This window comes from Diabrotica virgifera, chromosome 4 (assembly GCF_917563875.1).
Source record: "Diabrotica virgifera virgifera chromosome 4, PGI_DIABVI_V3a".
NCBI lineage: Eukaryota > Metazoa > Arthropoda > Insecta > Coleoptera > Chrysomelidae > Diabrotica > Diabrotica virgifera.
The window spans coordinates 173,045,521-173,060,532 of record NC_065446.1 but is presented as its reverse complement, the minus strand read 5'-3'; positions in this window follow the sequence as shown (position 1 = coordinate 173,060,532).

The following is a 15,012-nucleotide window of genomic DNA, read 5'->3' as shown; positions in this document are numbered from 1 at the left end:
ACTTACAAAAATAATACAATAATATTAAACAATTGACAATATTAAATATTTCACAGCGAAATATTGCGCTGGGCTCAAAATTATCAGTAGCGTTACTACTAGGCCCAGGCAAATCATAAAAAAATTCGCAGGCTTTTGCATTATGTTTTTTATTTGATGTAAATTCTGGATTTATTTCATAATTGCTGGCAACTAATTTAGATTCTTTAGCCGACCCCGCATAGGGATAAGGCAAAGAGAATGATGATGATGAACTAATTTAGATTCTTCAATAATGGAGATCGTGAATTTCTAATTTTTTGTAAATCTGACATAGAGGCCCAAATCATTATATTTGAATTCTATAAAGTACGTTAGATAATTGAGTGCTTTTTTATAAACTGCGCGTCATAGAAAACGGGCATCCTAAAAAATGGGTAATTTTTGAGGTTGCGTATCTCCGAAACCTGTTGTCCGATTTACGTGATTTTTTGAATATCTTATAGCCTTATTCTTTGTTAATATCCCTGTAATAATATTTTTGCTAAACAGGTAAAATTTCATTGTATACAGGGTGTACGAATCAAACTGTGTTTTTTTCTCAAAGTTCGCAACACCCTGTGGAATATCCTAGCATTTATAAAATACTGCAATTAAAACCCAACTATATCCTCAGGTTTTCTCAACATTCTGTTTGTTGATTCATTCGCTTATGTTGGATAATACAAAAGTTAGGTACTTTAACAATTAGCCATGTTCTTTTTCAGTACAGGGTGCTTCTAAACAAGTGCGACAAACTTTATGGGGTAATTTTGCATTAAAAAATAATGACAGTTAGCTTTATAATCGTATGTCCGCAAATGCTTCGTTTGCGAGATACGGGATATTGATTTTTTTCTTATAAACTGACGATTTATTTATTGCTTTAAAACCGGTTGAGGTATGCAAATAAAATTTGGTGGGTTTTAAAACGTAGTTATTGCACATTTTTTGACATACAATTAAGAATTTTATATTTACCATTGGCGTGCATACGGGTAATATGATCGGTCATATTATCCGTATGCACGTCAATATTGAATATAAAATTCTTGATTGCAAGTCAAAAAATTCGCAATAACTATCTCTTAGAATCTACCAAATTTCATTTGCATATCTCAACCGGTTTTAGGGCAATAAAATAAATCGTCAGTTTGTAAAAAAAATTCCAACATCCCGTATCTCGTAAACGAAGCATTTGCGGACATAAGTTTATAAAGCAAACGGTCATTATTTCCTCATGCAGAATTGCCCCTTAAAGTTTGTCGCACTTATTTACAAACAACCTATACTGATGAAGAACATGACTAGATGTTAAAGTACATAATTTTTGTATTATCCAACATAAGAGAATGGATCAAAAAACAGAATGTTCAGAAAACCTGAGGCTATAGTCGGGATTTAATTTCAGTATTTTATAAAGGCTAGAATATTCCACAGGGTGTTGCGAACTTTGAGAAAAAAACACAGTTTGATTCGTACACCCGGTATACAATGAAAATTTACCTGTTTAGCAAAAATATTATTACAGGGATATTGACAAAGAATAAGGCTATAACATATTCAAAAAATCACTTAAATCGGACAACAGGTTAAGGAGATACGCGACATCAAAAATGACCCATTTTTTATGGTTCCCGCTTTCTATGACGCGCAGTGTATTTAAAAAAAATGGAAAACTTTTATATGGTGTAGTTTTTGTTGTGCAAGGTTTTAAACATTTTTAGTTTAGAAATATTATGCGAAATCCATTAAATCGATTTTAATGAAATTTGGTGGACTTATTATATGACAAAAATTTTCTGGGCGAATGATGAAGGTACTAAGTGCAATTTAAGTGGTTGAAAATCAGATTAAAAATAATCTTATTTTCTCCCATGTTTTCTATTTATGTCTATTTTGCATCAAGGGTAATAAATTAAAATATTTTTAACCAGCCGTATCGAAAAATTCAATTATCGTTAATTTAATTTCCGCACGACTTTGCTTTAAAATGAATCCTTTTTAAGTTATAAGCAACGAAAGTAGAAAAAAAAAACAATGTTTTTAGTAATTTTTAAATATTCTTTTATTAATATTCTTGGCTTCTTAAAAAGGGAAGATAAGTCAGTTATTATTACTGAATATGCCACACAAGTTTTCTTTAAAAATCAAAATGCCACTTGACATTCAAATGTGGTCGTTTGTTTACAAATCAGCATCTAAAGAAGCCCTGATCTGATATATTTTTAATCTCCATATATAGCCAAAGTTAGCTGACTGCACTGTAATATTTGACTCCTGTGATTTATTCTTTTTCATGTGCCGTGCTCGATTATCGACCGTTGGCTATCAAATTGGCTATAGTAATTTTGTTGAAGGCAGCTCGGAAAAGGGATGCAGAGGATATGTTAAACCATTCTTCCCAGGTTTTTAAGCCATGACGTTCTTCTTCGACCTGGCCATCTTCTTCCGTCTACCTTGCCTTGTATTATTAAATGGAATATATTATATCTCTCTGGGTGTCGCATAACATGGCCAAAATATGTGATTTATTGCTGTTAAAATTTTAAACCAAATCGATGACATTAGTACATATAATATATGTGTATATTATGTGTACACCGATGTTATATTTAAATTTAATTACTTCTTCTAGAGCTTTATTAATTCCAGGTAATTTCTGTGCTAGTGGTTTAATGCTTTCAACCCTAGCAGACGATAAATGAAAGCAGTGCGCCGGCACCGGAACAACGTATGATATGTGAAATAACAACGTATAAGCAATAAAGCAATAAAATATATTTCAAAATACAATAATAGAGGTAAAGGTCATATTAAATATAACCGATTATTAAGTGAATTATGCACATAAAGTCAATAACAAAAAAAACGGGAAAAATTACGTCTTTGGTCTGGTCGACGCCGGGCCCCTTACATCGCCGGGCCCCGGTAAAATGTACCCGGCTGTACCGCCCTCTCGGCGGGCCTGATTTCATGGTGTGGGTACAATATTTTATATTTAATGAAAGTCAACATAAATGCTTAATTTTATTTCTGGTTACTAGATTAACAAAGAATTCGTTGGAAGTTTTTTTTATCATACCAATTGTAATTTTATCTACTTTAACGAAAATTTATGAAGGAACAACAAAATATTATATTTTTGATAGAGTAGGTTTAATGGATTTTTTGCGACTTTGCAATGTCGTTTTAAAGAATTTGTTCACTATTTGCCATTTTATAACGCTGTTCTTTATTTTTACATAATACAAGTATACACTTTGCAATTTTAAACTTGATACCAGGGAAGGCGAAGCAAAGATATATAAAATAGCCAAACAGAGAGCAAAGAAAGCAAGAGATTTTAACCAGATTAGATGTATCCGAGATGAAAATAATAAAATACTAATCCACTAAAAGGATGTCAAAAAGAGATGGAGAAAGTATTTTGACAGTTTATTAAATAAAGAATTTGACAGACAGCCTGTGAAGTTAACGGAGACAGTATTTGTTAACAGAATAACAAACGAGGAAGTGGCTCAAGCGCTTCAAAAGATAAAGAAAGGAAAAGCAGTTGGGCCAGATGATATTCCTGGGGAAGTATGGAGAGCATTGAGAGAGACAGGAATAAGTTGGCTAGCAGGTCTATTTAATAGAATTATGGAAGTTGGACAAATGCCAGACGAATGGAGAAGCAGTATATTAGACCTGTCTACAAAAACAAGGGAGACATTCAACAATGTACAAACTACAGGGCTATAAAACTAGTTAGCCACACCATGAAAATATGGGAGAGAGTAATTGATAGACGGATACGTGAAGAAACCGAAATATCCGATAATCAATTTGGCTTTATGCAGGGCAGATCAACAACAGATGCAATTTTCATTGTAAGGCAACTGATGGAAAAATACAGGAATAAAGAGACCAACGCTCATATGGTATTCATTGATCTTGAGAAAGCATATGATAGAGTTCCTCGAGAGGTTCTGTGGTGGGCACTCAATAAGAAAGGAGTCCCTGGCGAATATGTAAAGATTGTGAGAGATATGTATGAGGGAGTAACGACTTGTGTTAGGACAGGTGTGGGAGAGACTGATAAATTTCAGGTGAAAGTAGGATTGCACCAAGGCTCGGTGCTGACTCCTTATTTATTCTCATTAGTTTGGACCAGATAACAGCGAAACTACAGGGTAGCATTCCATGGTGCCTAATGTATGCTGATGATGTAGTGTTAATAGGAAATAGTGAAAGAGATTTAGAACAAAAACTATAACAGTGGAGACAAGCTCTGGAGGAAAAAGGTTTAAAACGTAGTAGGACAAAAACAGAGTATTTGGAATGTTCATTTAAAGATGGAGTTACTACAAATAAAATGGTATCTTTGGATGGGGAAATGATTGTGAAAAGCAATAGTTTTAAGTACCTAGGATCGGTATTACAGAGTAATGGAGAAATAGATGGAGATGCATGCAGTAGAATTAGGGCTGGATGGATGAAGTGGAAAGAAGCGAGTGGGGTGTTGTGTGACAGAAAAATTCCAATGAAGCTGAAGGGAAAATTCTATAAAACAGCCATAAGACCGGCTATGATGTACGGAACTGAATGTTGGGCAGTGAAAAAGAAATAGGAACAACGAATGCATGTGGCGGAAATGAGAATGCTTAGATGGATGAGTGGGGTGACAAAGAAGGATAAAATTAGAAATGAGTATATTAGGGGAAGTCTAGGTGTGGCACCAATTGATGCCAAAATGAGAAAGCATAGGTTAAGATGGTTTGGTCATGTTCAACGTCGAGACTTTAATCACCCAATACGAAGAATAGCAGAAGTGCAGATTCCTGGAAGGAGTAGGAGAGGAAGGCCAAAGAAGACCTGGGGGGAGACGATAAGGCAGGACATGTTGGTAAAGGGGATTAACGTTGACATGACCCAAGATAGAATTGTGTGGAGAAATGCAATTAGGGAAGCTGACCCCGCATAGGGATAAGGCAAAGAGAATGATGATGATGACACTTTGCAATTTTAATTGTTTTGAAATCACCTACCGCAACATCAAATAAATCCGTATATTTATTTTTCTTAATTAATTCTGCTTCGACTACAGATTTTTTTCTCTTGCAGAATACAGATTAGCAGAGTACACATTCCGACCTATCCAAATAAGTCAAAACAAAAGTCGGCAATTGGAAATAAACACGTTGCGTAATATGATATTCAAACTTCAAACTGTTTGAAGAAGTTTGATTTCAAGTCAAACCTAAAGATATCGAAATCAAGTCAAGTCAAACTTTTTTTTAAAAAAAGTTTGGTTTTCAAGTCAAAAGTTTGTTGAATAAAATCAAACTAGTTTGACTTGATGCATCTCTACGTATAATACGTATAATACATCAAAAATCTCTTTGCGGACGAGAGGCCTGAGATAGAAGTCGTTCAGAAACAAGTGATAGATATTAACAACCTATCTGGTCCCGAGATCACAATTGAAGAAATTACTAGAGCAATAAATACCTCGAAGGACGGGAAAGCAGTTGGACCTGATAAAATTCCTGTTGAGTTACTCAGATTGTTAGATGAAGAGGGAATTACGATACTCCAAAGATTTTTCAACCAAATCTATAAAAAAGGAAAATTCCCTGTCCAATGACTTGTATCTACCTTTATCCCTTTGCCAAAAAAGAACAACGCAACAAAGTGTCAAGAGCACCGACTGATAAGTCTGATGAGCCATTCTTTAAAAATATTCCTCAAAGTTCTTCACTACAGAATCTCCACAAAATGCGATAAGGTTATTGGTTGCTCACAATTTGGATTTCGAAAAGGCCTGGGTACCAGGGAAGCACTAGTTGCAACCCAAGTGCTAGCTCAGAACTGCTACGATCAAAGGAAAGATGTAATGATGTGCTTTATATATTATGAAAAAGCCTTCGATCGAGTACAACATCATAAACTCGTACATATACTGAAACAACTCGACATAGATCAAAAAGACATTCGTTGCATAGAGGCTCTTTACTGGAATCAAACAGCTGTCGTCAAGGTGGACAATGAAACAACGCAAGCTCAAAAAATTCTCAGAGGTGTAAGACAGGGATGCATTCTCTCCCCACTACTGTTCAATCTATATTCAGAAAGTATCTTCCAAGAAGCTCTTGAGGAATGCGAAAGCGGCATCAAAGTGAATGGTACCTGGGTCAATAATATACGATATGCGGATGATTCGGTCTTAATAGCAGACAATATAGAAGACCTCCAAAACCTTCTTAATAAAATTGGAGAGCATAGCGAGAACATGGGACTTAGCATCAACATAAAAAAGACAAAGTTCCTTATAATCAGCCGTCAATTATGTCCACATCAAAATGCAAGACTAGCATATAACAACCAAGATGTAGAGCGCGTAAGAAAGTTTAAGTACCTGGGAACCTGGCTATGTGAAGACTGGATGTCGGATATGGAAATTAAATGTCGGATAGAAAGAGCCAGAAGTGCATTCATGAAATTCAGAAACGTCTTTACGAACTCTGACTTTGACCTAAACCTAAGATTAAGATTCACAAAATGCTATATATGGTCGGTGCTCCTATATGGCATGGAAGGATGGACTTTAAAAATAAACACAATGAATAAGCTAGAGGCATTTGAGATGTGGATCTATCGACGAATCCTTAAAGTTCCCTGGACCGCAAGAATAACAAATGAAGAAATCCTGAGAAGAATTGGTACAGAACGACAACTGATGTGCACAATTAAACAGAGAAAAACGGCATACCTGGGACACATAATTAGAAATGAAAGATATCAGTTTCTGCAAACCTTAATTGAAGGAAAGATCGAAGGAAGAAGGGGAGTGGGCAGGAAGAAAATGTCATGGCTCCGTAATGTCAAACAATGGACAGGACTAAAAAACATAGGAGACCTAATACATACTGCAAGGGATAGAGAAAAATGGTCAAACGTGATCACGAACATCCATTAGTGGATTGCATAAGAAGAAGAAGAATAATACGTCCCAGATAAAACAGTTTCCGATTTTTTAACAGTTTTTAGCAGTTCTCTATCTTTGTTGACCGTCCTTAGTACTTCCTCATTAGTTTTTCTTACTGTCCAAGGTATCTTCAGCATCTGTTTATGAAATCACATTTCCAATGCATTTAATTATGTTTATGCTTGATACTTTTAGTGTCCACACTTCTGCACCACTTACAAAAGTACAGACCAAATATAGCACCTAACATTCTTTGTCTTAGTTGTAAACTGAGATGATTATTGCAAATAAATGTCTTCATTTTCATAAAAGTGGTTTTAGTCATGTTGCGTTTTATTTCTCTATCTGGATCTAGTTGATCCTTTATGACAGTTCCCAAATATGCAATTTTGTGAACTTTTTCAACTTAGACTCCATTTAATTGAAGCTCTGTATCTGGATGTCTGTTACGACCAGTGTTGCGAATCGCCGTATAATTAACCGATTTTCGGATATTTTTGAGAGTTGTATCAATCTACTACAACCGACTAATAACAAAAACAAACTTAAAAAATCCGTTCCTCATCCATATAAACTGCTCGTCAAAAGTTAGGGATATAGAAAATTCTGCTGAATTTTTATAGTAGATTTTTTCGTGAACAGATTAACGGATTCTGCTAATTTTTTTTATTATTTTAGACTTTTCTTTAGTATTTACACAGTTATGCAAAGGTTTACTCAAACTTTTTTTTGTACTTATACCGGGTGGAAGAAAATAAATGTTTTTCTTATGTTAAGTTTGAGACGCCCTGTAGGGAGGACGAGGTACAAATGGGAGTATATATCGAAATCGTATTGTAGTCTTATGTTTTGTGAACATTTTGTTTTTTTAATGTCCCTGATACCTTTAGAAATAAAAAAATAGACGGTTTTGTAATTTAACATGTGTTTTAACCGAAACAAAAGTTTGAGACACCTTGTAGGGAGAAAAAGGCACAAAGGTGAGTATACCTCGATATTTTGTTGTAGTCTCATAGTTTGTGAATACTTTATTTTTTTAATTTCTCTGATATCTTTAATAACAAAGAAACTAGACGATATTACTCTTTATGTGTTTTAACTGACGACATGCGTCACATCACACATGTGAAACATAGAAAAACATATTAAAGAGTAATACCGTCTAGTTTCTTTGTTATTAAATATATCAGAGAAATTAAAAAAATAAAGTATTCAAAAAATATGAGAACATAATATCGGGGTATACTCACCTTTGTGCCTTTTTCTCACTACAAGGTGTCACAAACTTTTGTTTCGGTTAAAACACATGTTAAATTACAACACCGTCTATTTTTTTTGTTTCTAAAGATATCAGGGACATTCAAACAACAGCATGTTCAAACAACAGCATGTTCACAAAACATAGGACTACAATATTATTTTGATGTATACTCACATTTGTACCTCGTTCTCCCTACAGGGTGTCTCAAGCTTAACACAAGAAAAACATTTTTTTCTTCCACCCGGTATAAGTACAAAAAATAAGTTTGAGTAAACCTTTGCACAACTGTGTAAATACTAAAGAAAAGGCTAAAATAAAAAATAGCGGAATCCGTCTGTTCGCGAAAAAATCAACTATGAAAATCAGCAGAATTTTCTATATCCCTAACGTTTGACGAGCAGTTTATTCCTAACAACACATTAATTATTTTCTTTGGTTCCACCACAATTTTTATAAAATAGCCTATTGGATGAATGTTAGCGACACCCGATACTTTTCATGGTAATTATCTAAGTAGGGACAGATAAGAAAGGACAAAAGGGACCTGTGCGGATTATTTGAATGCACAAATGTTTCCACTTAGGCATATTGAGCCAATTCAAATTTCAAAAACAGGGATTCTGTGGTCCGGTTTTACTACTATTTTCAGTAAAGATGCATCAAGTCAAACTAGTTTGATTTTATTCAACAAACTTGATTTGACTTGAAAACCAAACTTTTTTTTTAAAAAAGTTTGACTTGACTTGATTTCGATATCTTTAGGTTTGACTTGAAATCATACTTCTTCAAACAGTTTGAAGTTTGAATATCATGTTGCGCAACGTGTTTATTTCCAATTCTAATTGAGAGCGTACCGACTTTTGTTTTGACTTATTTGGATAGGTCTGAATCTGTACTCTGCTACTCCGAAAATTAGTTTGTAGTTCATATTAAGAAGTATATGCTTGGCTTGTTTATTACGTCCGTTTTGAATCGTACACTTTGTGAAATAATCTGAACGTGAATATTTTTTGGCTCAGAATAAGTACCACATCAAATTGAGTCTGATTTTGAAGGTATTCTTTTCCACTGCAAAAATTAAGAGAAAAAAATATGTAGTCGAAGCAGAATTAATTAAGAAAATGATTTATTTGATATTGCGACAGGTGATTTCAAAACAATGAAGTGCATACTTGTATTATGTAAAAATAAAGAACAGCGTTATAAAATGACAAATACTTAGTGAACTAATTCTTTAAGACGACATTGCAAAATCGCAAAAAACTCATTAAATCTACTCTATCAAAAATATAATATTTTGTTGTTCCTTCATAAATTTTTGTTAAAGGGGCCGTACGTAACGCAATTTTTGAAGCTCTTACAACCTCTTTATCCCATCTGTATCTTTTCATCTTTTGTTGTGAAAAAAGGTCCAGCTATTTATTGCAAACACGTGTTACTGTGCTTTGTGCTTGATCTGGTTAATACAAATTTTAAGGTTTTTTCACTTGAATACTATTGTCCTATTGTAACATGAGCGGAGCGTGAGGGGGCAATATAATACAATCCAGGGATTCTATGTAAAATATAAAGGAAAGTTGAAAAGTTGGAAGATTGTGATTCTAAATAATGTGAATAAAACGCGCCGTAACGTTTTACATGCCCCCCCCCCTACTCCCAACTTGCGTTACATAATACTTGAAAGCTTTCAAAGTAGATTAAATTACACTTGGTATGATAAAAAAACTATCCAACGAATTCTTTGTTTTAATCTAGTAACACTCAAATATAAAAAAGGTAGATCGATACAACGAAACTTGCCAGCAAGCAATTCTAAGCATACAGAAATCATTTTCAAAAAATTTACCCTATTTTGATTATAATCGCTTCCTGTATCAAGATACTTTTATGTGGCACTCATTGTATTATTAATTTTCTTATCTTAATTGGCAACTAACATGTCAATCTCGACAAAAAAGTATATCTACTAAATAAATTATTTTTCATACTCTTTCAAACTAGTTTGACAAACAGTTTGAATTTTCAAATCTGTACGATTGACCAGTTTGACTTGACTTGACTTATTTGTCGGAAGGATTGACTTGAGTTTGACTTGAAATTAAGTCAAACTCAAGTCAAGTTCAAACATTCAAGTCAAACTTGTGCAACTCTAATTTTCAGTTACGACTAAAGACTAAATATTTAGTTTTGTTTGAGTTTACTTTAATACCCAGTTTTTCTTCTACGAGGGCCGAAGAGGGTGAGCGCCGAGCGGCGATCACCAACGTATCCACTATGTGGAGCTGCTACACCGAGCGCGGATCACCCTTGTATGAATACGTACCTTCAAAGATTTTTTTGGTGGCACTGTATTCCTACCTATGTGGCTAAACAATACCATAATAATCTTTTTACTCTTTTCTCAGAAGAGTTTGCACACTATAATGAAAATCTTTACAAAGTGAATAAAACGCGTAAATCAGAAGAATTATTATAAACTTGTTTTTTTTTCATGTTCTATTGCGTCAATCGTTACTAATGCATCGTACCAGACCAATAATTATGTGTGTAGCAACTTCACTATTTGAAATTCATCAGAGCAATCGCCCCCAAAGAAGGCGCCTAGGTCACTTATCTACTGCCCCAGGTGGTTCAAACAGGTTTGACGCTCCAAGCGTATTCTTTGATGTGCTCCTAGCAAGCGGTGACGTCACAGGTGAGCCACGCGACCGTTCCATTCATATTGGCCGTTTCTTCGTCTCTTTCCCCACATGAACAACCGCATGCGAGGATTTATATTTTGTCGCTCTCTCCAAGATGTTCTACAAGTGCACAGCATCCGCAGGAATTAAAATCCAGCGGCGTAAGTTTCATCTTTATTAAAGGTTTTTAAAAAGGCTAAAATTGTTTAAGTATACAGATCAAAAATTGTCAATAAATGAAAAATAGTAAAATTAATCTGGGTAATGAATTTTTTTTCAAAAGTCGAAGTTATCTTTGCAGTCGTTTTTTTTTGTATTACCCCGATCAGGGAACACAAAATTTTACGAAAACCTCCAAAAAAATAAAGGAAGGATGAAAATTTGGGAATAGATAGTTGAAATTGTCTATTATTAGATAAGAAAAAGTTTACAATTCTACATCCCCTCCATTTTACAAAAATTGGGAAATACGGGGTGAAAAATATTTTCTCGGGAGTGAAAAAATATACGTTTAAAATAGGCCCGGAATTGAATAAAATGACTAATTCTAAGCAACTTTTGTTCTATAGAGTTTTTTCACTATGTTAATACTTTTCGAGTTATTTGCGAATGAATGTTCATTTTTAACAAAAAAAAAACATGTTTTTGGACGGTTTTCGCAGATAACTCAAAAAGTAAGTATTCTAGCGAAAAAAATATTCTTAGTAAAAGTATAGCTTAAAAAATTGAAAAAATGGTGTACGCGTGAGGTCTGCAGATCCAGTAGAAGCAGAGTTGTAGCTAATGAAAAGTAGGTTCTTCTTCGTCAAATTCCAAATCGAATATTTCAATGTGAAATAACCAAAAAACAGAGCACTTTTCGGGAGAAATTAATTATAACTTTTTTAAAGTTTTTAAAAAAAGGTTTATTTTTGTTTTTTTTAATTCTAACATTAAAAATAAGTGAGTTACGCTCAAAATATTGTTGGTCCATTTTATTTTTTGGTGCAAAAATCGCGAAAATCACCCCCTAATTAGCTTCTCAAATAAAAGTAATCGTTACCGCTTAACAAGTTACTTTACTTATGTATTGTTTATATTATCTAGAAGTTTCATTGGTTCAAAGTGCTCATTTTTGAAAAAAATTGGGTTTAAAATAAAACATTTTTTTTTAATTTTGAAAAAAAAATGGAATTGTTCATGGAATTAACTTAAAAATTATTAGTAATACCAAAAATCTTAAAGAGTAATAAAATGTACGTTTTGTTTTTCTGAATATTTTTGCTTTTTTTTGTTTTCTTATTAGACAAAAATAATTGGTTATGCTATGGCTGTTCAAAATTTGCCTAAACTCGTGATTAGTTTAAGCCATTTTAACTACAGCTTTTTCAAAAATAAGCACTTTGAACCGATGAAACTTACAGATCATATAAATAATACATAAGCAAAGTAACTTATGAAGTGGTAATCATAATATTTATTTGTGATGCTAATTAGGGGCTGATTTTCACGATTTTTTTACCAAAAAATAAAAGCGACCAACAATATTCTGAGCGTAACTCACTTACTTTTAATGTTACAAGTTAAAAAAAAACAAAAATAAACCTTTTTAAACACTTTAAAAAAGTTGAAATGAATTTTCTCCGAAAAGTGCTTCGTTTTTGGGTTATTTCAAATTGACATATTCGATTTGGAATTTGATGAAGAAGAACCTACTTTTCATTAGCTACAACTCTGCTTCTACTGGGTCTACAGACCTCAAGCACACACCATTTTTTCAGTTTTTTATAAACTATATTTTTGCTAAGAATATTTTTTTCGCTGAAATACTTACTTTTTGAGTTATCTCCGAAAAACCGTCCCAAACCATGTTTTTTTCTGTTAAAAATGAACATATTCACTTGCAAATAACTCGAAAAGTATAGACTTAGGGAAAAAATCTATAGAACAAAAGTTGCTTAGAATTAGTTATTTTATCCAATTCCGGACTTATTTAGAATGTATATTTTTCACCTTCGAGAGATGGGGTATTCCCCTCCATTTTTGAAAAATGGAGGGGATGTAGAATTGTAAACTTTTTCTTATATAATAATAGACAATTTCAACTACCTATTCCCAAATTTTCATCCTTCCTTTATTTTTTTGGGGTCAGCTTGTTCTTTGATCGGGCTATATACCAAACGGAGATAATTACGTATGCAGCTTTAAAAATGTCTGAACCTATGTAATATACAGTTGAGTCCGCGAATCTTTACACGTGCGTCATCATTTAAAGCATACGAAATAAGTCAATGATAAGTCGGAAATTGAAATTTACTAAACGCAACAGCAAGTGACATGCGTTTAGTAAATTTCAATTTCCGACTTATCATCGACTTATTTCGTATGCTTTAAATGATGACGCACGGGTCACTCGGACACACGGATATTCACTCAACTGTAACTTAAGTTATTTCCATCTTATTTTATATACGCTCCACATAAAATCCCTATCACACAATTAATTTTTAGTTTGAATCTGTTGTGAAGAAGGTTAACTAAATACATGGGAGTGTTATAGTGTGAAAGGACTCATATTTAAAAAAAGTTGATAAAAAACGGAGACATCCAATTCGTACAAAATTTCAAGATTTTTAAGGAATGAATTGCCATTGCAACTGACAACGATTTAACAAATTTACCGCCTCATATGGTTTGCAGAATATTAAAAGAAATAAATTCCTTAAAATAAATCATAAAAGTTTGCTAATACAAGGGATGAAATAAATTCAAACGTGAGACATCCAACGAATGTTTCCTGCTATTTCCCACTTTAAGTGGTTAGCGTCTAAAGTTACCATCTATTTTGATGGCCATAAATGAAAACGATTTGATAATATCTTTTTCTCTTCTTTGCGCCACACGAAATTTACAAAAGTTTGTATATTTCAGCAAAAGTTTGCTACCCCTTTGATGAATTGAAAAGCCAAAATTTCACTATACACTTATGTATATTGATTACAGTTCTTTCGCTTATCATCATCCTTTTTATTTAACCATTTCAGATACAAAATTTTATTTTCTTCTATTGGTTGGATTAAATTGCCTGTCCATGATGAATTTCTGCATTTCGTCCTATCCTTAATAACACCAATGGTTTCTAATGATACTTCGTAATTCTGTGTTTTATAGTATCGTACAGTTCTCCTGCTGTGCCGTTAATATAATATGTTCATCCGATTTCTGAGCTAAACGAAATTTGTGAAGAAATCTAGTAGAGTCATCTCTTAAACTGTCTATTTTCGCCCTTGTATCGTTCTTGATATATCAAATTCTTATTGTAACTTAGTTCAACATTATGATATGATCCTCAAATAAAAATTCAGAACAAGGAGTGAAAGCATGGGGTTCACCCCCATCACGCAAGTTCAGAGCTGTGGCGTTAGCGATCAAGGTGATCGTTTCAGTATTCTGGGACGCACAAGGGTATTGTTGATTCTCTCTCCTACTACAGCCTAAGTCGGGTCCTGGTCTCCCCCAGCATCCACTTTCAAGTATCTCTGACTTAGGCTTTGGCCACACGGGCGACTTTTTACGGCGCGATAATTTACGGCGCCCATTGGTTTGACTACCTCCTCCACCAATTCCAAATTCCAAATTGGTGGAAGAGGTAGTCAAACCAATGGGCACGGTAAACGCCGTAAATTATCGCGGCAGTAAAAACCTAGTTTTTTTCTAGTTGGCACCCCCTCCCCTCATACCCACGTCGAAATTGCAACTCATGACTACCCTTTTTAGTGATTTTTTTAATTCCATGTTATTTCTGGATGTTTTAAAGTTAGCTCTCAAAGTTTATTTACGAATGTATTAAAATCAGTATTATTATATTATAGCTCATTAATATCCGCGTACTTTTTTCTCTCAACTCACTGTACATCTAATTAGCTTTATTGGGACAAAAGACAACACTTTTATCAGAGTTCCTATGCATTCTTAACTGCATCATATAAATCTTGATACTTATTTTGTTTTGAAATAAATGCCATTTCTTTTATTAGGTATAAAAATAATGTATATAAATACAGTTAGACTTTTTGCATTCAATTCGAGAGAGTGTCAGGCAA